This window comes from Chlorocebus sabaeus, chromosome 9 (genome assembly GCF_047675955.1).
Source record: "Chlorocebus sabaeus isolate Y175 chromosome 9, mChlSab1.0.hap1, whole genome shotgun sequence".
NCBI classification, from domain to species: domain Eukaryota; kingdom Metazoa; phylum Chordata; class Mammalia; order Primates; family Cercopithecidae; genus Chlorocebus; species Chlorocebus sabaeus.
The window spans coordinates 112,798,361-112,823,101 of record NC_132912.1 but is presented as its reverse complement, the minus strand read 5'-3'; the positions used below and the strand labels follow the sequence as shown (position 1 = coordinate 112,823,101).

Below are 24,741 nucleotides of genomic sequence, written 5' to 3'. Positions count from 1 at the left end.
AGGACAGGAGTTCAAGACCAGCCCGGCCAACATCCCTAACTAAACCCCATCCCTACTAAAAATACAAAAATTAGCCACGCGTGGTGGTGGGCACCTGTAATCCCATCTACTTGGAAGGCTAAGGCAGGAGAATTGCTGGAACCTGGGAGGCAGAGGTTGCAGTGAGCTGAGATGGCGTGACACTGCACTCCAGCCTAGGCAACAGAGCCAGACTCAGTTTCAAAAAAAAAAAAAAAAAAAAAAAGCCACTTTCTGAGTGGGTTTCTTGCCATGTGTACATATATGCTGCATTTCTGCTATTCTACTCACATTGGAGACTACCGAACCCACACCTTGCAGGTTCATGCCAGGCTCTGGGACCCTTGGATTATGAGAAACCCTAATAAATTAGTTTAGTATTTCAGCATCAAGTCAGTCTTGCTGTCGTTCCCACTCTGATGTTTGACTTTCATTTGAATCTTGTGTATTAGTTTGTTCTGACACTGATGTAAAGAACTACCTGAGACTACATAATTTATAAAGAAAATCGGTTTAATTTACCACAGTTCCACAGGCTGTACAGGAAGCTTGGCTGGAGAGGCCTCAGGAAACTTACAATCATGGCAGAAGGGTGAAGGGGAAGCAAGCACATCTTCACATGGTGGCAGGAGAGCAAGTGAGTGAAGGAGGAGGTGCTACATATACACTTAACCAACAAGATCTTGTGAGAACTCTATCATGAGACAGCACTAGGGGGATGGGACTAAACTATTAGAAACCACCCTCATGATCCAATCAACTCCTGCCAGATCCCACCTCCAACACTTGAGATCGCAATTTAATATGAGATTTGGATGGGCCACAAATGGGGGCACAAAGCCAAACCATACTAAGCCTGTTTTTTGTTGTTTTTTTCTCTGTCCCCAGGCTGGAGTGCAGTGGCGTGATCTTGGCTGTGATCTCCACTTTCTGGGTTCAAGCGATTCTCCTGCCTCTGCCTCCCAAGTAGCTGGGACTACAGGCACGTGACACCATGCCCAGCTAATTTTTGTATATTTGTAGAGATGAGGTTTCACACTGTTGGCCAGGATGGTCTCGATCTCCTGACCTTGTGATCCACCTACCTTGGCCTCCGAAAGTGATAGGATTACAGACGTGAGCTACTGTGCCCAGCTTCTTTTTTTGGGGGACAGAGTTTCACTCTTTGTCACCGAGACTGGAGTGCAATGGTGTGATCTCGGCTTACCACAACCTCCACCGCCCAGGTTCAAGCGATTCTCGTGCTTCAGCCTCTCGAGTAGCTGGGATTAGAGGCTTGCACCACCATGCCCAGCTAATTTTGTATTTTTAGTAGAGAAGGGGTTTCTCCATGTTGGTCAGGCTGGTCTCTAACTCCCGACCTCAGGTGATCCACCCACTTTGGCCTCCCAAAGTGCTGGGATTACAGGCGTGAGCCACCATGCCCGGCCCAAGTCTGTTTCTCAATCATTAAACTCTGAGTCACTCCACTCACTCTCAAGCAGCCTAATTTACTTTCTTGTTTCTCTATCAGGTAACTTCAAATACTTTTACAATTGAAGGTCTATGCCTGAACCCTGGGGCCCACATCTCAGTCTTAGACCCTTCTATCATTTGCCACTGTTCCCTGAGGTCACCTGATAGCTCACATCTTTGCATATGGCAGTAGATCTCTGAAGCCATGCAGATCTCCCTGGTACTGACTGGATCTGCACTTCTACCAAGCGCTGCCCTTTGCCAAAAATTTCCTGTCCCTAAACTCTGCCTATGTGCTACAGTTTGACACCTACTAAATCTCACTCATATTGACTGTTGACATACTTGGACTCATTCCTATTGCCCATTTCTGGGGATCTGCTCCCGACTGCTTACCTGGATTCCAGGTTCCTTGTCAGGTGTATTCAGCCTTTTTAGTTTTTAGTTTTAATTTAGCCATTACAGAGACCATCCTTTTTAGTTTTTTTTTTTTTTTTTTTGAGACTGAGTCTCACTCTGTCACCCAGGCTGGAGTGCAATGGCATGATCTCAGCTCACTGCAACCTCCGCCTCCCAGCTTCAAGTGATTCTCCCTGCCTCAAACTCCCAAGTAGCTGGGATTACAGGTGCCCACCACCATGCCCAGCTAATTTTTATATTTTTAGTAGAGACAGGGTTTTGCCATGTTGGACAGGCTGGTCTCGAACTCCTGACCTCAGATGGTCCACCCGCCTCAGCTTCCCAAAGCACTAGCATTACAAGTGTGAACCACTCCGCCTGGTCTCCTTCTTACTATTTGAACGTGTGTGTTTTTTCATTAAATTACATTGGAATAAATACATTTTTATGTGGAAAGAGTGGAAATAATCAGTAAAATATCCAATATTTCTTAAACACCTACAATTGTCTGATATTGTTTTAAAAAGTAGCATGTTTTAACTCATTTCACCCTCACAAAACCCTGTGAGAGGTAGGTGTTAATAACTCCATTTTACAGCAAGGAAGCAAGCACACAGGTTACTTGTCCAAGGTCACACAAGAACTGTATTGTGGAGCTTAGATATAAATTCAAGTAGACTAGTTCCAGAATCTGCGTTCTTAACCAGCACACTCTATTACAACTCTACTAGCCTCACTCCCAAAGATGTTTTCAAATTTTGAGTCATTTCAAACCTACATCTGTTAAGATTCTTTGGCTAAATATTTTTAACTCCTCCCCAACCCCAGCCTCAAATCTAAGTTCCCACCTCTAATGCAAACCCTTTAGCAAAACATGTATTTTCAGAGATCGAATTTTCTTAAAATGAAGTTTATATGAACATAAATACATAAACAATAAACCTAAAAATCCTGGCACTTAGGATTTTGCTTATTAAATCAATAGTCAGTAAAATCCCCTCAGTATTCACCAAATTAAATCTTCAACAAACTGTAATCCAAACTATAATTATGAACTTTAGAAAAAGGCAGGGCCCCTCTAGATCCTGGTATCCAGATTATATATGCCCCATTATTTCATTTTGAACTGTGTTGGACATTAACTGCCATGCAAGCTTGTGTGTGCATTTAAAGAGGTCTCAGCTCTGTCCTGATAAAACAGGATTTAGCTTTGAAAAGTAGGCCTAGATGATATGAGTAAGAATTCTAAAAATGTATGCATACATTGATATTTTATGACACAAACTAATTCATATCAAAAAAAGGAGGGGAATTAAAATTATTTCTAACATGAAGAAACTGGAAATAATGAGAAGATAAAGAGACAACAACCCAAGTCTCCAGTCCACTGCTGGAAACTGAACTCTCAATACAAAGAGAAAATCTGGAAAAAGACCTGAGAAGTACAATATCAAATTCGGAAAAAGAGAAAACATTAAATTAATTCACTATTTAATTTATGGAGGAAAGTTTATCAAAAACAACAGAAATGCAGATTTTAAAAGAACGAAGAATAACTTTCATACCTTTTTAGGACTGTAGAGAAACAAAACACTGCTTTGTAAATACAAATAGGAACTCTTCCAACAAGAGTTGTTTTCCCTGATATTACCTAATGAGAGCCAAAAGAGGAAGAGTATCCTTAGAATCTAAAGGTGTTAAGAGTTTAAAAGGATGTAAGATATTACCAAATCTTATTCTCCTCATTTCTTACATGGAGAAAGGCAGAACAGGTCCTAAGAGAGAGTGGTGTGTCCCAAGCCCCTCAATTTATCTTACCCAATACTTTTCACTTTATCTAGATTAGAATGAGATACGTAAGACTGTAGACCTTATGATCTGTTGATATAAGAAAAATTTAAAACATGAACTGCACTTTTATTTAACTTAAGATTTTGTTAAGAAAACACATTTCAGGTGCTACTGTACATTACATAAACTATTAACTTTTATTTTTTAAAGCCAGGTAATGTCCTGTTACAATTTCTTGATTTTAAGGGGTTTGTAGGTATGTGCTCATGATTAATACACAAAACATTTTGTTGGTGTTATTTCCATAACAATCTAAAGCAATTTTTACTATTTTAAAATAATGAGAGTGCTTTTCTTTCAAGCTTTCATGGTAATTCACTAGGAAGAGTAAAACTTCATGACTCAGCTTTTTGTGCCCACTCACACATGCCTAAAAGGTCCACTGAAATTGCTTGCTATATTTTAAATTCCAGCTTGAAGTAGGACTCTTGTTTTTCTGAGGCTCACAAAGACTAGACTCACAACTTAGTTCTATAGTGTCTATTTAGCTGGACTTAAAGCCTACATCAAGTACTTTATTGTCAAATAAAAAGCTATCTATGAGGAGCTTAGTAACTTAAGTAGCTCTCCAGAGTTTGGTAAATATTGTGTGTCTACTTTTGATCTCTATTGTCTAGGAAAGGTTCTGTCAAGTTGTAAAGTGCTAGGAAGTGTTGTTTTAAACTTTTAAAAGGTAGTAAGAGTACTACAACTCTGGGATCCTTGGTTGCAACAAAGAAGCACAAAGTCAACTACTACAGTTTTCCAACACCACCATTTCCTCAGACCCTCCCCCAAGGAAATAAAAGAGCATCCAGGAAGTCCCATCTTTAAAAAAAATACTTAGCTATCAGCCCGGGGCTTCTAAAATTCAGGCCCTGAAAAAAGGATAGGAAAGACCTTAAAGTCTATCCCTATTAGGTTTAGAGGGAAATGACTCTTCCTAATAAAAGCCATCCATCCCCGACTGTTGCTTTGCCTACCATATTTCTTACACATTTGGACTGTTTTCCCCTCTCATCTCCATCCATCCATCCACCCAATATTTGTCCATACTTTGAATTCTTATTCAAAAGCCAACCCCTTCCATGGTGACTTTCCTAAGTTCCTCCATCTTAGCTCTCCCTGCAACCTTAGTGCTCAAAGCACTTTGTCATAGTCTGTACTGTCTTTCAATTATTTGAGTATGTCTGTCGGCTCCAAGTAACTGGGTCAACGTTTTTTCCTTTCTTTACTGTCCACTTAGAGTTACTCAATAAGGTTTACTAACTCAGTGAGGTGAGTAAGGCTATTAACTCATAAAACCCCCATTCTCTACTTGTCTTAGAATAAACCAGGGCAGGGAATCTAGAGCAAACTTTGAAAACTGGGTTATTCGTGGTTTGGTAAGACTGGCCAAGTATCCAAGATGGTTAAGGTAATGAATATTGTGACCTGAATATGAAATGTCTTAAGCTGACTGAAAAGTAATTACACAAAAAAGTGTGAAAGTATGAGAAGAGCATTATCGGTATCTGGAAATATTTAAAATAAGTAAATACATACATAAAACAGCAATTTCTAAAAATATATATTTACCGCCATGTTTTGAGACCAGGTACAAATAATGATACAAAAACGTTATCTTCAAACACCAAAGAAACTACTGATCCAATCAATCAGCAAACCCTAATTCAGGTGTTAGGAAAAGGTTGTAAAGACTACATAAGGCACAGCTCTGATTCCTGCCCTTAAGGACTTTGCAGTTTATTAATAATTGTGGAGAGAAGTAAACCGAATAAGCTATCTCGTAAGACAGTTTAATGTTTTATAGGAGAACTTGAATTCGTGGCTTCCAAAACTCAAAATAGGCCTTTAAATAGACATTTTTCATACCCAAAAGGTATGTTTAAAATAATTCATTCTCATCTAAGGACAGGAAGTGTGTAGAGTAAGCCTGCAAAAGGTCATCACCACTAATAAAGCATTTTTTTTTCCTGATCTTTTTAACTGTCATGACTTTTATGCCCAACAGTTACTGATGGTCAAATGTATTCTGAAGCTCAGCCAAAGCTTTTTTTTTTTTTAGAGTGATACTCAAAACAAAGCAAATATTGGCTTAGTCATGACACTTGTTGTTCTAAAACGTTAATAGCCTATTGTTCACTGTGGTTGTCTCAACAAGATAATACATTGAAAAACAGCATTTCCTGATAGGAAGTGAATTCCCACTGTGTGTCACAGGACCCTAGCCAAATGCTGGGCTCCAAAGGAGAAATAGCAGTGCCTTCTGGGACTGTGTGGAGACTTCCTCCTCGCTAGTTTAAAATGTCTGTTTCAGCTCAAACTACAATCTGACTGATTTTGCTACCATAGGACTGTTTTCCTAAAACGGCTTCAAATGCTTTAGACAACGTTTGTTCAACATCCTGTAGACAGCAGCATCCTGTATATTTCTAACTATGAAGAATTTCCTTAGTTATACATGCCACAATGGATGGGGTAATTTGACAAAGAAGCCATCAGGATGTATCTTCAAAACAGTATGTGACCATTTTCAAGCGTGGTTTCATATAAGCAATTGTTAAAAAAATCATAATATATGAAGCACAACAATTGCAACAGATTTTCACATTTCACACATCAGATATGTTTTAGTAGACAAAAATTTAGGCTCAATTAATTAGTCCAAGCACCACAGCATTATTTAAGAGTTCAATTAGTGAGAAACTGATGTCACCAGCAGACCCTCATACAGAAGTGGAAAAGTGCCTCCAAAGTAACTGACACTGTACTAAGACATTAAGACCTCCTTTTTAAACACTGAAAACATACTTTTCATCTATTTTCACAGATACGAATTTAAATTTTTTTTTTTTTTGCCAAGTTCCAATCACCAGTGGATATTAGAAAGCTTCAACAATGCAAGAAACAGGAGCAGTTGTCATTTTAGTGGATTCTAAGCAAGACTGTCCAAGTTACCCAGGTATTCCCAGCATTTAATTCAGTGCTTAGCTGCTAGAAGGTCTTCGATACATTTTGCTAAGTGGAACTGTATGTCAAAAAATGTGTATGAAAATTAACAAGGAATACTAATAATTATCTAGCATTTTTTGAATAATGAATAATACCTCAGATTATAGAAAAGTATATTCAAGGTATATTAAGCCTTCTGCCAAGAAGCTAAGGTAACCACCACACAAACATACAAACTCTCCTACCTTCTAGCCAAGAAAATGTCTTTATCTTCCAGCTGTAATTACACAAATCAAATGAAGTTCTTACATCATTTTATCTTTAGAACAGCTGTCATTTGATTGAATTATGAGACTAAAACTGTGAAAAAGGCAATGCTAGGCAATGGTAAACATCGTATGTGTGATGCAGCAAAAATGACTGCTTTTGTTACTTTATAACTTTGCCATGTAACTTTGTAACTTTGCTGGCAGGATATATTTCACCTCTAAAGCAGCTTCCTCAGCATCAAATCTGAAAACTTTAGTTAAGTAATGTCAGTTTTAGCTTTAACGAAACAAGGAGATGGATTAAAGGGCTAGAATGTGCAAACAGTTTAAACAAGAAACCTGAAGCCAAGTTTCAAAGCTCTAGGATTACTTCTGAATGGTCGGACTCACTGAAAATTATAAGGATCCATTTTAAAAACAAACATAACCTCACAATCTTCTTCCTCAAGTATTCAAGTTTGATAAAAAGGATTTGCTTTTAATTCTGGAATGGGTTTGATACTTTTGAAATTGACTTTTTAGAAAATAGTTTATATAAAATATAGAATGATATTCAACTTTCCTTTTTTACATTCTTAAACTGTAAACTGGCTTAGACCATATGGAAGGTCAAATAAATTACAGACCACACAATATATATAAAAGATGTTTTTAATTTAAATACGAGAAACTTCATATAATTTGGGTTATCCAGTTTAAATCAATATTCCAACAAAAATACTACACAAATATTGAAGTTAGAAGGGACATTAAAACTCATCTACTTCAAACCTCTCATTTTATAGATGGTAAAACTGAGGATTCAAGGAGGTCAGGTGACCCAATCCCACATCCAAGTTACCCGACTTTGAACCCAATGTTCTTTCACTATTCTGCTGAGAAATGACTTCCTCCTAGGGCAGTTCTTACCCACCCCCACCCAAGAATGCCTGGGATAATGCGGCCTACTTTTGGAGCCCTAGTCTGATAAACAGAAGTTGGTGAGGGAATTTTCCCTTTCCACACACCACTATTATACCTTCTCTATAGTACCGAAGTTCTGGGTTCTGTCCCAAAACGGAGGTAGGAGAAGACTAATAGCATAAGTACCTCTGATGGAGAGGGGATGGGAACAAACTTGGAAATGATCCAGATATCCATCGAAGGAGGAATAACTGAGTTACATTACATCCATCCACACAATAAAGTACTATAAAGCCATTAAAAAGAATGAGGTAGGCTGGGTGCAGTGGCTCATGCCTGCAATCCCAGCACTTTGGGAGGCTGAGGCAGGGGGATCACTTGAGGTCAGGAGTTCGAGACCAGCCTGGCCAACATGGTGAAACCCCAACTCTACTAAAAGTACAAAAATTAGCCGAGCTATAATCCCAGTTACTCGGGAGGCTGAGGCAGGAGAATTGCTTGAACCCAGGAGGCAGAGGTTGCAGTGAGCCAAGATTGTGTCACTACACTCCAACCTAGGTGACAGAGCAAGACTCTGTCTCAAAAAAAAAAAAAAAAAGAAAAAAGTAGATACATAATGGTATGCATGGTATAATTTTATATGGATTAAAAAGCTGTTCAGGTAGATCACTCACACACACACACACACACACACTCCTCTCTGTCTCTCTCCCATTGACATTTTTTTGAAAAATAAATTCTCCTCTGGGGAGTGGGGCTGAGGGATTAGGCTGGGAAAAACATTTTGTCACATGCCCTTTTATATTATTTCATCTTTTTACCATATTCATTTTTTAGTAAAATTACCTTTTAAAAGTACATTAAAGCAGAGAAAGGAAATTCCGTGGAGCTCTGGGAGACAACTCTGGTGATGAAGATAAAGACAGGGTTTATCAATGGTAATTTGACACTCTGTATCTAATGTACATGACACATTGTATCTAGTTCTCTAGAAAAGCCTTCTCAATGCTTTTCATGTCATGGTATGTGTATTAGTTCTCACTAATAGGGTATGCATAAATAAGACAAAGCTTGTATAGCAGACTGGAGTAAACGAGAGGGAGACTGAGGGGGCAGATGCACAGGGCTTGGTAAAAAATATTCCATTTTCTTTATATTATGTACCTAGGAAAAGATAGAGTATTACTGGAGATATTAACTAAGATTTTCTATTAAAGTTCCAAATAAAAATCTATTTAAAAATCTTCTAATTTCAATATTTAACAGCAAATTCACTGGCAAGCTTTGCTCCAGCACAACTGTAAGAGTCGAAGTTTAACTGTATTCCTCCAGAGTTCAAAGGGACAGTACGTTGTAACCAATATTTTTTGAAATGAACCATTACAGATAACAGTGTTTTCTGTGTTGTAAGAGAAATTTATTTCAGAGATTTAAAGTGGTTCATATGTATCATGGTTGGGTCATGATGCAAAATATACTGAAAAAAGTTTGAAAGCCACTTTTACCCAAGGCTACACAACTAATAGCTGTACACTAAATAGCCAATGTTCAAGGAAAGGTCCACGAAAACACTTGTGGCAGGAGGTTGGCCTAATTTCAACTTGAAAATGCTGATGAGATGTTTTATATAGCTAGTTCTACTACTCAGATATGAAAAAGTAAATTTCAAAATTTCTGACAGACACAACTTCTTACAGTAAAGCTTTAGTTTTCATGTCATTTATAAAAATGACTGAGTTAACATCCAACCATTTTTCTCTCAATTCTAGTATATTCCCTTTAGCACTTCTGGAATAGTCTGGTGTCTTTACAAAGAAAATTAAGAGTACTCAAAGCTAGAAAAGATCTTACAAGAGGCTAACCCAAATTCCTAATTGTATAAGTGAAGAAACTAATATCCAAAGAGGTAAATCAGTCTCTTGAATCCCAGGTTAGTGCTTTTTGCTATGATACCATACCTGTGCTTTATTCTTACATCCTTATGAAGTTAGAAGACAGCTAAATCTGATTACTACCGGATTTAGTAGTAAAACAGAGGAAGCTGAAGCAAGGAGATGCTAAGAAGTCTTAGTTCAAAAAGGATGACACAATGTCACCTCTGCAAGCTTTACAGAAATTAGTCATTTTCAACATTCAGTTTTGATTTCAAGGGAGGCAGTTGTTCAATTTGCTTGCACCAAATGAGTGTCTACCCAAAGTGTACACATGACCACACACCAGAGTGTATAGACAACACAAAACACAGCCTCTCCCTCCACATGCCCACTTCAGTCAGTGAATAATTGAATACTCCAAAGGCATTTAAAACTCAGGTACAAACAGAAATTCAGTGTGTGAGGGGAAAAAAAGGTCAGACAGACCCCAGTTGCAAAGAAAAAAACTGCTGAACATGGACCTCAATGAACAACAATAATTCTCCTATAGTTCAACTCACCATTCACGTCACAAACTCTAGAAAGAACACAGAGGCACGGAACTGATGAGGCATGGAACAGAACTTTGGGCTACAGCCTGCCCCAACTCTTCTGACAAATACCCAACAGCAACAGGACAAAGCATCATTATGACAGAAATAAAAGGCTCTTTAGATGCTGCCTTTTTTTTTAATTCAATGAACCCACTCTTACACACAAAGTTCATGTCACGATGTCTCGAAACACAGTATTGCCAGATTATGCTATTAATGGGTCCAATAAATTCAGTATAAAACACCACTTCAAGCATTTTTAAGTTAAATAACTAGCACATTTGGGAGAAAACTATTTTCCTTCATTTGAACAGCAAATGTCATCCCCAAAATCGTTAAAACTAACAATTCAGTAAACTGTTTAAGAAAGGGGGGGAAAAAAGCAGACAAGTGAACTAAAAGAAAAAAACCTTAGTTGAATGATAAAGCCAGAAGCTCCTCCCAAAGAATATTGCATGTTACTAGCGGCTGGCACAAAGCTTAACCATCTATCTTATCTGTGTTTCCCCTTAAGCTGTGAGCAATCAGTATTACAATAGACAATCCATTACTTACAAAAAAATTGAAGCGCTGTACATTTCTTAAGCTGGTTTTTGTGTGGCAATTCTGTTGCAATACTGCCCTAAAAATGAACTTTGTTTTAAAGAGCAAGATATCCACAGTCAATGTGGTTAGAGCAAGGGTGGAGCTCACTCTGGGGGAAACAACACACCCAGGCCGACTTCAGTGAGAGCAAACTGCACATTAATATTGTCACACATTTTCAGAGCCTCAGTCACAATTAATTGATTAGTCCTCCTAAAAAAGTTGGGGGGAGTTCATGTTTGAAGATCAGCTTTCCTGCCTTGAAGTAAAATATATTCTCATTTCTTGTTTGTGAAGAAAGTAAAGATAAAATAAAATGCAAGACAGATCACACAGTTCAACCAACAGAATGTTAGATGGAAGTGGAGTACTATAAAGGAAGTCCAACCATGCCAACTTCTAAGTTTAGCAACAGCAGCTTTTACATATCTCAAGGTGTCAGAAGCTTTGCTCATTCTAAAACATTACTTCAGCCAGTTACCAGAGGTCCTGAACATTAACACAAATTACCTCTTTCTCTCCTCACCAGTGCTCTAGTTCTCCTAACAATGCACAAATAATAAAAACATTTTATTATCAACTAGCAATAGGTCCCTTCAAAATAAGATGTCATTTATGGAGTTGCTTTGGTAGAATATTGAAATGTACATGTAAAAAAGAAAATTATTTATTATGCATACCATATTTTTTTATACTCACCCCCTTTTTCAATAATTTTGTAGGAATTTTATTTTAAAAAGTTTTCCACAGTATGCATAAATACTGTATAAATATCTTCAACAGTATCTAAAATAATTTATCAGTTACTGAAACTATTATCAAACATCTGATAATTATTCAAAGTGATTTTAACCAATACTATTTTCTGTATATGCATGTTCAGAAACACAACAAAGAGTTATTTTTAATTGAATTCCTATAATCATAAAATTAAAGTTTGAGGAAAAGAAGCACATGAAAAAACTATATAATTGCTTACATAGAATTTAAAATGAACAATGGAAAAGGATTTGAGAGAACACCAGGAAAATATTATTTTTAATGATGCATGTTGTCACGTTACTCTAGCCAAGAGCTACTCTCTCACATTGGAACAATAAATCAGTTTGGAGTATTGAACATTTCAATATTTTGAGAGATGGCTTAGAACATCCTCTCAGGACCCTAGTGAGGGGCTGTTGATTGATCTTGCCTTTGTTGGATTATGAGGTCACTCTTGCCACATGACAAATTAACCATTCCAACATACTCTTCTCATAGTCCAACTGCCTGATTTTTTCAACCATCAATGTAATTATGAATCACCTGCTGCCATCTCTTAGCTCTTCCTCATCTCCCCCTCAAACTAACAATTCAAAGTTACCAGTTGGTTATTATAGTAGAAGAATCCTGTCTTGATACTTTTTGGATTTGCACTGGCAGAATGTGTTTTCAAGTCAAACTTCACTTTCACAGCTGCAAAGGAAATAACAAGAGAAGAAAAACACAGCCAATATATATCAGCAATTAATTCCATCCACAACTGCCCAGCTGTTTGTGCATGGAAGAATCAGTCTGTTTCCTTTCGGGGCTTTCACCACTGAAAATTGATACTGCACATTCAGAGACACAAGCTGTTTGTAACATGTCAGGAATGTGCGCAAGATCACACAGAGTTGAAGAGACAAAATGAAATCCAGATCTAGTTTTCTTGGGACTTGCCAGTATTATTTCATAGCAAACACACAAACACACACACACACACACACACACACACACACACAAAAACACCCCAATCACAGAGCAAAACACATAAAAAATATTCTCCCTTCTGAATATTACCCTTCCAATAAAGGAGAAAATCTGCCAGTAATATCAGATTTAGTATCAAGAATAGACACTCTGATTTATTGGTATAGACAAGGTGTGACATTCTTAGGAATCCACATGCTCTATGTTAAATCCAGCCAATACTCTGGACTACACAGCTACTTCCCCAATGTGTAGTTAGTCCCTTTAAAAAATCCTTATAAATGTGAAAGTTGTTGGGAACCAATGCTTTCACCACAGTCATGCAGAAAAGCAAGTTTTTCTTGGTTAGTCCTGATACTATTTGGCACTCACATACATGCCTGTTTCAGGGATTCATGTAAATTTACAGATCCAATCTTCTAGGGTAACTTTGAAGCAATGAAATTTCTCCTTCCCTCCCCGCTAACTCTGTTTTGTGGATTTTAAATAAAAATACTATACTGAGTGCCAGAGGCTTAACAACTGAAGTATGGGCTTGTATGCAACTCATGAAGTGTGCTATCCCCCTTCTCTCCCTGTCCTCCAATTCCAATTTTATTTCAAATATTTGTTTGATTTAAATTGTGTAAAACGTCATTTTTTCATATTGTATTTTCAATACATGACTTGCCATTATTGTTATGAAAGTCAGCGAAAAAAGATGGCATTTTAAAAACAAAATAATTGAAAACATATTTTAGCTTTGTTTAAGAAAAAAAAAGAGGAAATGAGGTAGCTCCATGACTGAGTTCATTGTCCTAAGGGCCTTCCCCTTCCCCTTTTGTCCTCCAATCAACATCAGCTGCACAAGAGTTCACGCACTCCTAATACCTGTACATTCTCAAATACAACATAGATAGGACACCCACTCTGGGCACCACTAGGGTCTAGGGCTTGATAAATGAAGAGAAGACAAACTGTCTACTCCAAATAGGGGAGTAAAAGAAACATTCCATAAGTTTCCAAATGGAGATGTTTTCAAGTGCCAGAAATCAAACCCGCACAATGAGAAGCTGTCTCCAACTAAAGTGCTATGAATCCTGAAGTCATGAAGTTTGATTTGTTAAGGAACTACTAGGCATCTCAAACATGTGGTAGACTAAAATTAAAGCATAAAACCAAAAAAAGGGCTTTTCCTTTTGAACAAACATCATCTGGTCAAGGATATATCGGGTTGGGGGAGGGGAGGGGAGGGGAGGAGGGGAAAGGAGGAGAGGAGTTTAATTTTTGGCTGATGGTGACACCAGCTTCTAGAAACGTGGTATAACTATTAGTGACTTAAAACAGCCACAGAGATGAGCTTTGCTTGGCAAGCTTCAGCTCTGTGGGACATTCAGTCTAGCTTGAAATGTCTATGGGAAGTAACCTCTCCACCTACCACAAGACTGGCTAAGAAAAAAAAAGGTCTAAACTGTTTAAATCAGGTTACTTAAATTCATGTTAGTCTGGGGTGGGGAAGCTGGCTGCTTCCATGGGTTCCTCTACTCAGCTGGGATCACCTTTGTATTCCAACAGATAGCACAGAGCTTAGAGCTTAGCCCACTGAAACCATCCCTAAGTGTGGAATGGTTATGCCTGAGTAATAGGCATTTAGTTATAATTAAAAACAAAACAACTAAGGATGAACACTCTCCAAAAAGGAAAGCAAAATGACAGAAAAATAGGGGGCAAGGAGATGATCAGAGTAAAATGCATGAAATATTAAAAAGATTAAAAACCAACTGTGTAAACTTGTGTGTCCTCAGAGATCTAAATGCTGCTAAGCAGTTAAAGTGCCACTGGAATAATTCAGACTGCTACGCAGTGCACTTTACATACTTATTCCATGAATTTCCACAGCAACCCTATCAGTAGTACTATTATGATGCCTCCTTTACAGATAAGAAAACTAGGGCCAGGCCCGGTGGCTCACGCCTGTAATCCCAGCACTTTGGGAGGCCGAGGCAGGCAGATCACGAGGTCAGGAGATCGAGATCATCCTGGCTAATGCAGTGAAACCCCGTCTCTACTAAAAAAAATACAAAAAAATTAGCTGGGCGTGGTGGCGGGCACCTGTAGTCCCAGCTACTAGGGAGGCTGAGGCAGGAGAATGGAGTGAACCTGGGAGGCGGAGCTTGCAGTGAGCCGAGATCACACCACTGCAATCCAGCCTGGGCACCAGAGCGAGACTCCATCTCAAAATAAATAAATAAAAATAAATAAATAATATACATGGTAAATAATGTACCTTGCCTATTTAATATTTGATAGATGGTTATTTGTTAAAACAGGTAATCCAAGACTTAAAAAGGAAGAATTATAGAAAAGGCAAGGTTGGGGATAAGTGAAATACGGTTAATGTTCAAAATAGGCTTTTTCTGGATAAAAAATGTACACGACATAACCTACAATGATTGATAAGTTCATCTTATTAAAGCTGAGGTTGAAATTCAGTAAGTCATTAGGTCTAAAGATTAGGCATGATCCCCATTTAAAACAAAAATTAACCAAACTAGTGAGGTTGTATTGTATCTCCAAGGTTGCCAAACTAGAGGTAGAAAGACATAATATGGCTTTGACTCTACTGATGGCATGAAAGTTCTGAAAACTACGCATTTTATTAACACCTCCTGGAGACACAGACTACATGAAAAAGAAAAAAGCACAGAATAAAAAGTGAAGAATAAATCTATTTGTGCCTTAAATCTGCAATCATGAATAATTTGTTTTGGGAAAAAGTTCTACAACGGAACAGAAAACAAGTAAAAACAAAATGAAATATAGCCACAATATACAAAATATTCATGACACATGCAATTTGTTTTTACTTTCTAAATCTTTGAGGTATAACTTTTAACTGTGGTAAGAATACATAACATGAGACCTCTTAAATTTAAGTATACATTAGTGTTGATTATAAGTACAATGTTCTACAGCAGACCTAAAGAGCCTTTTTATTTTGTTGGACTGAAACCCTCCCCACTGCAATTTGTTAAAAATGTTACTTTTGCTTTGAGCTGTTCCATCCAAGGATATGGGGCTCTGTAGGCATTTTTAAATTGCTTTTTCCAACTATGAGACATCTCTTTACTTGGAAAAATATGTTTTAAGTTTCAAATACTTTACCCAGTAAAAGCCACTTCCCCAATTTTTTTTTTAAACTTGGGAAATTTAAGTATTTATCAATGATGTTTCTAAAATTATCCTCCAAAACCAAATTCAAGCACTTAGCTTCAAACACTGCTGTTGGATAGGTAGGAGGCAAAGCTGGCTCCTCCCAGCCCCCCACTCCCCCTCAAAAAAAAATCAACAAAAAACTAAAAACAAAACAAAAAAAACACATGATGTCTAGGCCTACTAACAATCTCAGCCTCTCTGAGATCTAGCTCTAGAGCTTGTGTTGCCTGTATATGACAAGAGCCACATCCCACCCTCAAAAATTAATGCTTTAAGGGTCCTCAGATATGATAAGTAAGCTTTTTCCAAGACAGGCCGAGAGACAGGTTTGGCTATCTGCACCCCTACCCCCCAAATCTTTGTCCTTCAACCCCCGCATAACTCTGCCTGCCTTAAAGTATCTTAATGTGTTTTTCCACTCGATGGTTGATAGATTTGCTATATACTCAGTAGCATGATAGGTGTAATGAAAACAAAAACAAAACTAGTCTGTAAATGTATCTCTTCTGTACATTTTAGAGGGATTTCAGTTTATAGAATCATACATACTGCTCCCAAACATTAGTGAAGTGTATAGTATCAATTTATTCTCTGTAACCTACAGCTGTACTGATCACATGATCTACTTTGATTCTAGATTTTTTTAAATTTATATTTAAATTCTAAGTTGGTAAATCAATTCACCAAGTATTTCTTTTCTACTTTTTTCTTAAATACATTTATTCTACTAACGATTCATTCCCGAACTATTACATGCTACAATTGAACAGGTAGCACGTTAGAAAATGTAAGAAATGAATAAGACACTGTCTCTGACCCTAAAATACTAGCAATTTAGTGGGTTGGGGCAGGGGAGAGGGAGAGACAATTGTAGCACACTCTATCTTGTAATAGATATACTACAGATTCAGAGAAAGGAGCCTATTTGAAAGGTTATAGGGCAAGTTACCCTGGAGCTTGGTCTAAAAGGAATGAGTATATATGGGGTAAAGAGGAGAAAGATTAAAGAAAGACAATATATGTTTTAATAAACTTTTAACACATAGCTTTACTTTAAATAAAAGTAGCACGAATTACAACTAATACAAAAGGGAAATCAAAATTGCCACTGGGTAACAGTTTACAGTGATTTGTATAATTTAAGCTACAGGAAGCCTACAATCTATTAGCCAACCACAGTTTTGTGTCATGTGCTTTTGCTTTCACTCTACTCTTCTGACTTGCATGCTAAGAAAAGAAACTCAAAAGCCATTTATATTCTTTTTTAAACAATGCTTGTTCTTACACTGAGTTAACCAATGACTTAGAAATAATTAAGACTAATTATCCTGAAAGCCAGTCAAACTGTAATCTGACACCATGAAAAGAGGCATAAGAATGTTCTAGGTTAATACTAAGGTCAGTAAACAAATTCCATGGTCAACGTGGCACTACAGTATACTATACCCTATGGGCTCAAATCCTTAAAGACATCAAGTATAAGCAAGGTAGATTTAACGGGAAAGGATGGGAAGCAGGGGGGAAAAAACACAGCAACTAATAAGCATTATGTTTTGTAAGGCACTTAAGTTCTGAGGTTCACTGGCCCAGAAAGTTGTTGATATATGAGAAAGGTTACTTTTGTGGATTGAAAAATGGGCTAAGGTGATTAAATATACACTTAAAGCTGAAAGGGATGATATGTTAAATTGCTGAGACTGGGTCACTCACTTCATCAACTTATTATTGATGAGAAAATGCCACAGAGTTAATGTTTAAGATGCTTCCACATCGAAGTACAAATAAATAACAAATCTTCCATTTTTATGAAGAATATGCAGATCATTTATAGCATATACAATCATCACAAACTGAGAGGAAAAACTCTTTAAAACGGAGAAATTAAGGTAGGATTATTTATGTAAATTATTTAAAGATTCCTTGTCAGGTTCTTTTAAATAGTAATCGCGCCTGCATTTAACCATGTTATATTGAGATACAGGCAACTTTTTTTTTTTAAGACAGGGTCCCACTCTGTTGCCCAGGCTGGGTACAGTGGCATGATCATGGCTCACTGCAGCCACAACCTCCCCGGGCTCAAATGATCCTCCCAGCTCAGCCTCCTAAGTAGCTGGGATCACAGGCTCACATGACCACACCCAGCTAATTTTTCTATTTTTTGCAGAGACAAGGTCTCATGATGTTGCCCAGGCTGATCTCAAACTCCTGCGCTCAAGCGATTCAGCTCCCTCAGCCTCCCAAAGTGCTGGGATTATAGGAATGAGCCACCATGCCCAGCCACTAGCCAACTTTCTAGGAGCATATACTTTATATAAAGCAAGGCCTATAATTTATGTACTTTATACTAATGAATTCACACCTACAACATCAAAACTTTGACAAAAAAGAAAAAAACCCTCTTGCCTTTCAGAACATTCACTTCAGGAGTTTAATCCTGGAGTAGGAAATCCTCAGTGAATTCTTTGGACAGTATATATGTACACCCATCCCTAGGTATCCATCAGGGATTAGTTCCAGGACCTCCCATGGCCACCAAAATCCAGGATGCTCAAGTCTCTGATATAAAATGAAGTGATATTTGCATAAAACCTTTGTACTTCCTCCTGTATACTTTAAATCATCTCTAGATTACTTATAATGCCTAATACAATGTAAATGCTATGTAAGTAGTTGTTATTCTGTATTTTTACTCTAATATTTTCAATCTGCGGTTGGTTGAATCTGAGAATGTGAAACCCTCAGAAATGGAGGGCCAACTGTAACTTCCTCAGAATATTCAGAGAAAAGGAGGGGAGTGGAAAAGCTCATGACAATTGCTTCTGAATCTCTGAGAAGGAAAGTGACAGGAGGAGTACAAAAACTGGGTAGAAGGGGGAAAAGGAGGAGCTAAGAAAGCAGATGAACAGACAATATAGGAAGCCAAGGATGACATGAGATAAGGTGATCAAGTAACTGTGGCAGCCGGAAGAGGCTGGGCCACACCCATAGAGAGCTATGTGGCTTATTTCAAGGGGGTGGAAACTGAGCAAGTGAACAATTTTGGTTTTGTTTAACTGAAAGGTTGCACAATCCTGTAAATGGGGGAAGGAAAAAGGGTGTTTTTCCAGTATAGAGAAAGTTAGGATAAATAGCTATCACTTTAAAAAATATTAAACAAAGAGAAGTAATACCTAAATCATTCATAGGAATATGAAAAAACAAAGCAAATCAAAGCAAAAATCATCTGGCATTGTTAGTATTTTAGAAAAGTAATGTATACCTTATACATGAAAATAAAAAACTGAGAACCTTGAGGAAAGATATATAAACTCTGTGTAAACCCAGAACATTACTTATTGATGGTCATAATGAAGCTTTTTATCCTGTGGACTACGCCATCCTTCAAACTACAAGATCCCCATAAAGTACACTGACAGGAATTTTCGGGTACGTGGATCAGTGTAAGGTCCTTCCTCACTCCAACTTTAAATTTGGCAGCTTACAGAAATAATTCTCAGTGGCTGGATTCTTAAAACTTACTCCAAGATAAGCAATACTGTGACTCCTGTGGGCTATTTCCAAGTTATTAATCTGAAACAGTTCTCAACCCCTTTAAACTCATTCCTGCTGGTCCAATATAATAAATGATATGATGCTTTAAATAAAAAGGGAAGGTGGAGGGAAGAAAGAAGGCCCAAGTTAGCACCTTTGAAGTTGCTTTAAAGTTTTAAAAAACTGCAAATGAGAAGTAATAACATAATATACATTTATTATATTTTTCAATCATGTGGCTAGAAACTACAGAAAGAATTTTAGAAGGGCTTTCTTCCAGATGCAAATTACTTTGTTTGATTTCACGTTTAACAGCTACTGCCTTTACTACACTCTAGGAAATGAAAATTGAAAAAAAAAGTGAGGTATTTCAAGTTTTTTTATAGATGATTTATTAATCAAATCTATTTTCTAAGCATTAATATCTTCCTACAGGAATTTTTTTAAAAGGCACTATACATTCAAAAAGTGTTTGCTTTCACCGTAATACAAAAGTCAAGGTGTGCTTGCTAAACCAGAAAGCAATCAGTGCACCTAGACCCGTGTTCTTAACACAATCAGAACAGAGCAACCAAGTGTAGCTTTAACATTTTGGCTTATCAGTTTATAAACAAAAATTTGTAGCTAGAGTTCAAAGAGGGATCTAAATACACAAACCTCTCTCAACATAATGTCATTATATAGATCACACCATTAGTAAGAAATGCTCATGGAAATACTCTTATTTTAGAATTTTCAAAAAATTCTAGACAATTATATCTCAAAGAAATATAAGCCGCTTAAAATTTACAAAAGAATTTCGAGTCATAGTCAATAACAAGAAACCAGGTTTTCTTCAAGTCACAAGTTGTGGACTAGGCTTACAGAAGTCTGTAACAGACTTCCATAAGATGGGGAGTTGTTACAGAGAACCACACACACACACAAAAACCAGAATGTTAAAGGGTCCATTCTCAGTTAAAAGGTTGACCAAAAAGAAAAAAAAAAAATCTATCCCTTAACAGACAGAATTAAAAACCCAAATCAAGGGCCGGGCATGGTGGTTGTAATCCCAGCACTTTGGGAGGCCGAGGAGGGTGGATCACGAGGTCAGGAAATCGAGACCATCCTGGCTAACACAGTGAAACCCCGTCTCTACTAAAAATACAAAAATTACCTGGGTGTGGTGGCACACACCTGTAGTCCCAGCTACTCGGGAGGCTGAGACAGGAGAATCGCTTGAACCTCAGAGGTGGAGGTTGCAGTGAGTCAAGATCGTGCCATTGCCCTACAGCCTGGGTGACAGAAAGAGACTCCATCTCAAAAACAAACAACACCCAAATCAAAAATCCTTATCTGTTTTTTCCAGAACACTGACTGGAAAAAGTCTCCCTTGCTAATCTGTAACAACAGGCCTACACTCACAAAGATTTGAGATTTGGGTTTATACACCAGCATGATCCAGAAAACCCCAAGTCAAGAAAGAAACATGAAGTGCTCTTCATGTTTCAAAACCTTTAAAGATAAAATTAGATGCATGAGAAAGGAAGATGCTATAAGGACTGGCAGATTTTAAGGACTACCGAATAATCGAAAAAACTTAATGGATTAAACAGTACATGAGACCCAACTGGAAAGAGAGTAAACTGGAATACAGACTTGAAAAAACCAGCCAGAACGAAGCACAGAGAGACAAAGAAACGGAATATACAGAAGAGAGGCTAAAAGAAGTCGGGCATGGTGGCTCACGTCTGTAATCCCACCACTTTGGGAGGCTGAGACAGGTGGATCATTTAAGGTCAGGAGTTTGAGACCAGCCTGGCCAAAATGGTGAAACCTCGGCTCTACTAAAAACACAAAACTTAGCCAGGCATGGTGACCAGCACACACCTGTAATTCTAGCTACTCAGGAGGCTGAGGCAGGAGGATCACTTGAACCTGAGAGACAGAGGGTGCAGTGAGCCGAGACTGAGCCACTGCACTCCAGCCTGGGCAACAGAGTAAGATTCTTTCTCAAAAAGAGAGAAAGAGAGAGGGAGGCTAAGAAAAATGAGAGAGAGAGAGACAGACAGACAGACACAGACACACACACACACACACACACACACACACACACACACAAAGAGACTTTAGTAAAGTCCAACATACCAAAGTTCCTGAAGCGGAAATAGAGAGATCAGGGGAGATACTCAAGGAAATCATGGCTAGAGAATTTTTGTAGAGTGGTCCAGGGACAGATTGGCTACAAAGGACTGACAATTAAACCTGCAACAGACTTCAAAAGAAAACAAAATAAAAGTAATGAGACAAAGAAATATATTCAAATTGCTGGGAGATGTCAGTCTAGGAATTGTATATCTAACAAAACTATCTTTGGAGAATAAGAGTAAAATGCAACACTGTCTCACTAAAAAATTTTATAAACTTACTAAAGGAACTTTTAAAGGGCAAATTCCAGGAAGAAAGAAATTAAAACTGGAAGGGCAGGCTGGGATGAAAGAAACAACAGTGGGTGAAGAAATCTGTAATTTTTTTTTTTTTTTTTCCTGAAACAGGGTCTTGCTCTGTCGCCTAGGTTAGGGTGCAGTGGCAAGATCTCAGCTCACTGCAAACTCTGCCTCCCAGGTTCAAGCGATTCTCCCACTTCAGTCTCCCGCATAGCTGGGACTACAGGTGTGCGCCACCACCCCTGGCTAATTTTTATATTTTTTGTAGAGATAAGGTTTTGCCATTTTGCCCAGGCTGGGAAACACATAATTTTAAAAATACTATATAAAACAATAGCAATAACAAATGAAGATGGTTAAAAACAAGGTGAACTAATATCCTGGTTACTAATAGCATATAAGATAAGAATAGAAAATAAGAGTGTTTTAAGATCCTTGAATTGTTCAGAAGAAGAGATAGCTATTAACTTCAGATTTAAGAATGGATATTAACATTTAAGATAATCCAGAATATATCTTTTTAAACCGAGATCAATAATAAAAATAACCCAATTTTTCTATTAGTAAAAGACGTGAACAGCACTTTGCAAAAGAACATCCAAAAAACCAGTAAGTACATTAAGAAGTGCACATCATCATTAGTTATAAGGGAAATAAAAATTAAAGCCATAATGAGATACCACTATCTACCTACCAGTATGGCTAAAATGAAAACAGAAACAAAAAACTGTTAATATCAAGTATTGGCAAGGATGTGGAACATCTGAAACTCAAGTTGTGTCAATTAATACAAATACTTTGGGAAACTGGCCTTATCTGCAAAAGTGGGAGACACACATGCCCTGTAAGCCAGCCAATCCTCTCCCAGAAATACACACTCAGAAGAGTTGCATGGATATGAACACCAAAACCATACAACAAGGATGTTCATGGCAGAATTATTTTTAATAGATGCAAACTGGAAACAATCTGAATGACCATCATTTAAATGAATTATTTTATGTTCCTAGAGAATGAATTACTGTTACATTTAACAACATAGACAAATCCTACAGGAAAAAAATGCTGGGCAAAAGAAGCTGGAGACAAAAGAGTAGATATTGAATGATTCCATGTATATAAAATCCTGAAACAGGCAACACTACTCTATGGTATTCAAAACTAAATTTTGAATTTAGAATATGGTATGTTCGAAACTAAATTATGTCAGGATTATGGCTACCTTGCAGAGAGCAGGGAAATGCCTGAGAATCCAGAGCAGGGTGTTGCTAGCATTCTAGTTCTTGACTTAGATGGGTTACACATGGTGTTCACTATATATATATATATATATATATATATAGTGTGTGTGTATATATACACATACATACACACACACTCATCAAGATGTACTGTATGATTTCTGTACTTTTCTATATATATGTTAAACTTGCATTTAAAAGTTTATCCAAAAAATTAAGTGATTTAAAAGAAAGAAAAGCTTCCTCTCTTTCTATAGCAAGAACTTATAACTTGATGTCATTTTTTCTGTTGGTTAGCTTAGCTCTCTGGAGACACTGTTAAATCCTCTTTCTCACAAAACCAAAGCATTTTCATATCCAATTTCTTATCAGAAGTAATCTAAGTTCTCCTATATGAGCTGTATACATACTCCTATACAAAATATAAATGATCCATATAATATCAACTACTTAGCATGGAGGCATAATACAGAAATTCAAGAAAATTTAGGTCTCAAATCAGTATACTACTTACTCTGCTTCTCCACCTCAACAATACAATGGATTTAAATATATAGTGCAGCATAAATTATCACAATGTTCAATCATTGTGGCCAACAGCAGTGTTACAGTATTAATGCATTCTGTTGCCTGAATTCAACAGCTTCTCCCGTCTTCAACTCCTGATGCCATTTTTCAGTGATAAGAAACATTAACAACACATTCACAAAACACTTAAAATCTAAATTAGGTCTTCTAGTCATTAAAAAAAATGAAGACATTGTTCAAAACTGTATTATGTAAAATGAAAACAAAAACCTGCATGTAACCACTAACCCACAACAAATAATTAAGAAGTATTTTTTCCCTTAATCACAATCTTTTTGCTGGGCAGAGATAATCAGAACAGATCCTGAAATATCTGTTCAAGACTAATACATTTCAGGGTTACACAATCTTGCTCTATCCAATCTTGTCCTAAGAGAATTTTCTGAATTCTCAGTGTAATAGAAATTTTATATCCATGTTATGCTACTTTTGCCTAATACTGTTTTATCTCATAGTTTAAGAATCTGATAGAGAATGTGATATGGAAACATATCTGCTGATAGAATGCTACTTTCTGATATGTTATTTAAGAGCAAAGGCTGGAAGATCCCTAGAAAAAACTAATTTTGTCTTCTTCACTAACTTATTAAAATCGGTTACCATTTTGAAAATTTTGGGGGTACATTTCATACTTTCAAATACATAAAGGTAGGTTTGTATTATTTTATAGACAGGGTCTTGCTCTGTTGCCCAGGTGGGAGTGCAGTGGTGCGATAACAGCTCATTGCAGCCCTGACCCTCCTGGGCTCAAGCAATCCTCCCATCTCAGCCACCTAAGTAGCTGGGACCACAGGTACACACCCTTACGCAAGCTAATTTTTTTTTTTTGGAGACGGAGTTTCACTCTTGTTGCTTAGGCTGGAGTGCAATGGCACAATCTCAGCTTACCACAACCTCCATCTCCAAGCGATTCTCCTGCCTCAGTCTCCCGGGTAGCTGGGATTACAGGCATGTGCCACCATACCCAGCTAATTTTGTATTTTTTTTTTAGTAGACACAGGGTCTCTCTCCATGTTCTTCAGGCTGGTCTTGCACTCCTGACCTCAGGTGATCCACCCACCTTGGCCTCCCAAAGTGCTGGGATTACAGGCGTGAGCCACTGCACCCAGCCTCAATTTTTTATTTTTTGTAGAGATGGAGTCTCCTCC

General features: G+C 37.5%; 1 protein-coding gene across 12 annotated transcripts in view; it reads right to left on the bottom strand.

Moving 5' to 3' along the window:
- The window catches only part of ADD3 (adducin 3), a 126,567-nt gene that overhangs the window by 46,387 nt on the left and 55,439 nt on the right, over positions 1-24,741 (bottom strand). The window contains exon 1 of one of the 12 annotated variants that reach the window (XM_007964063.3): positions 10,852-11,021. The exons of 10 other annotated variants lie outside the window; for them this stretch is intronic. The gene's annotated coding sequence lies outside the window, so the exon portion shown is untranslated. Of the gene's footprint in view, positions 1-10,851; positions 11,022-24,741 lie in introns of those variants that run through there. One more of the 12 variants, XM_038009552.2, reaches the window with a different exon arrangement.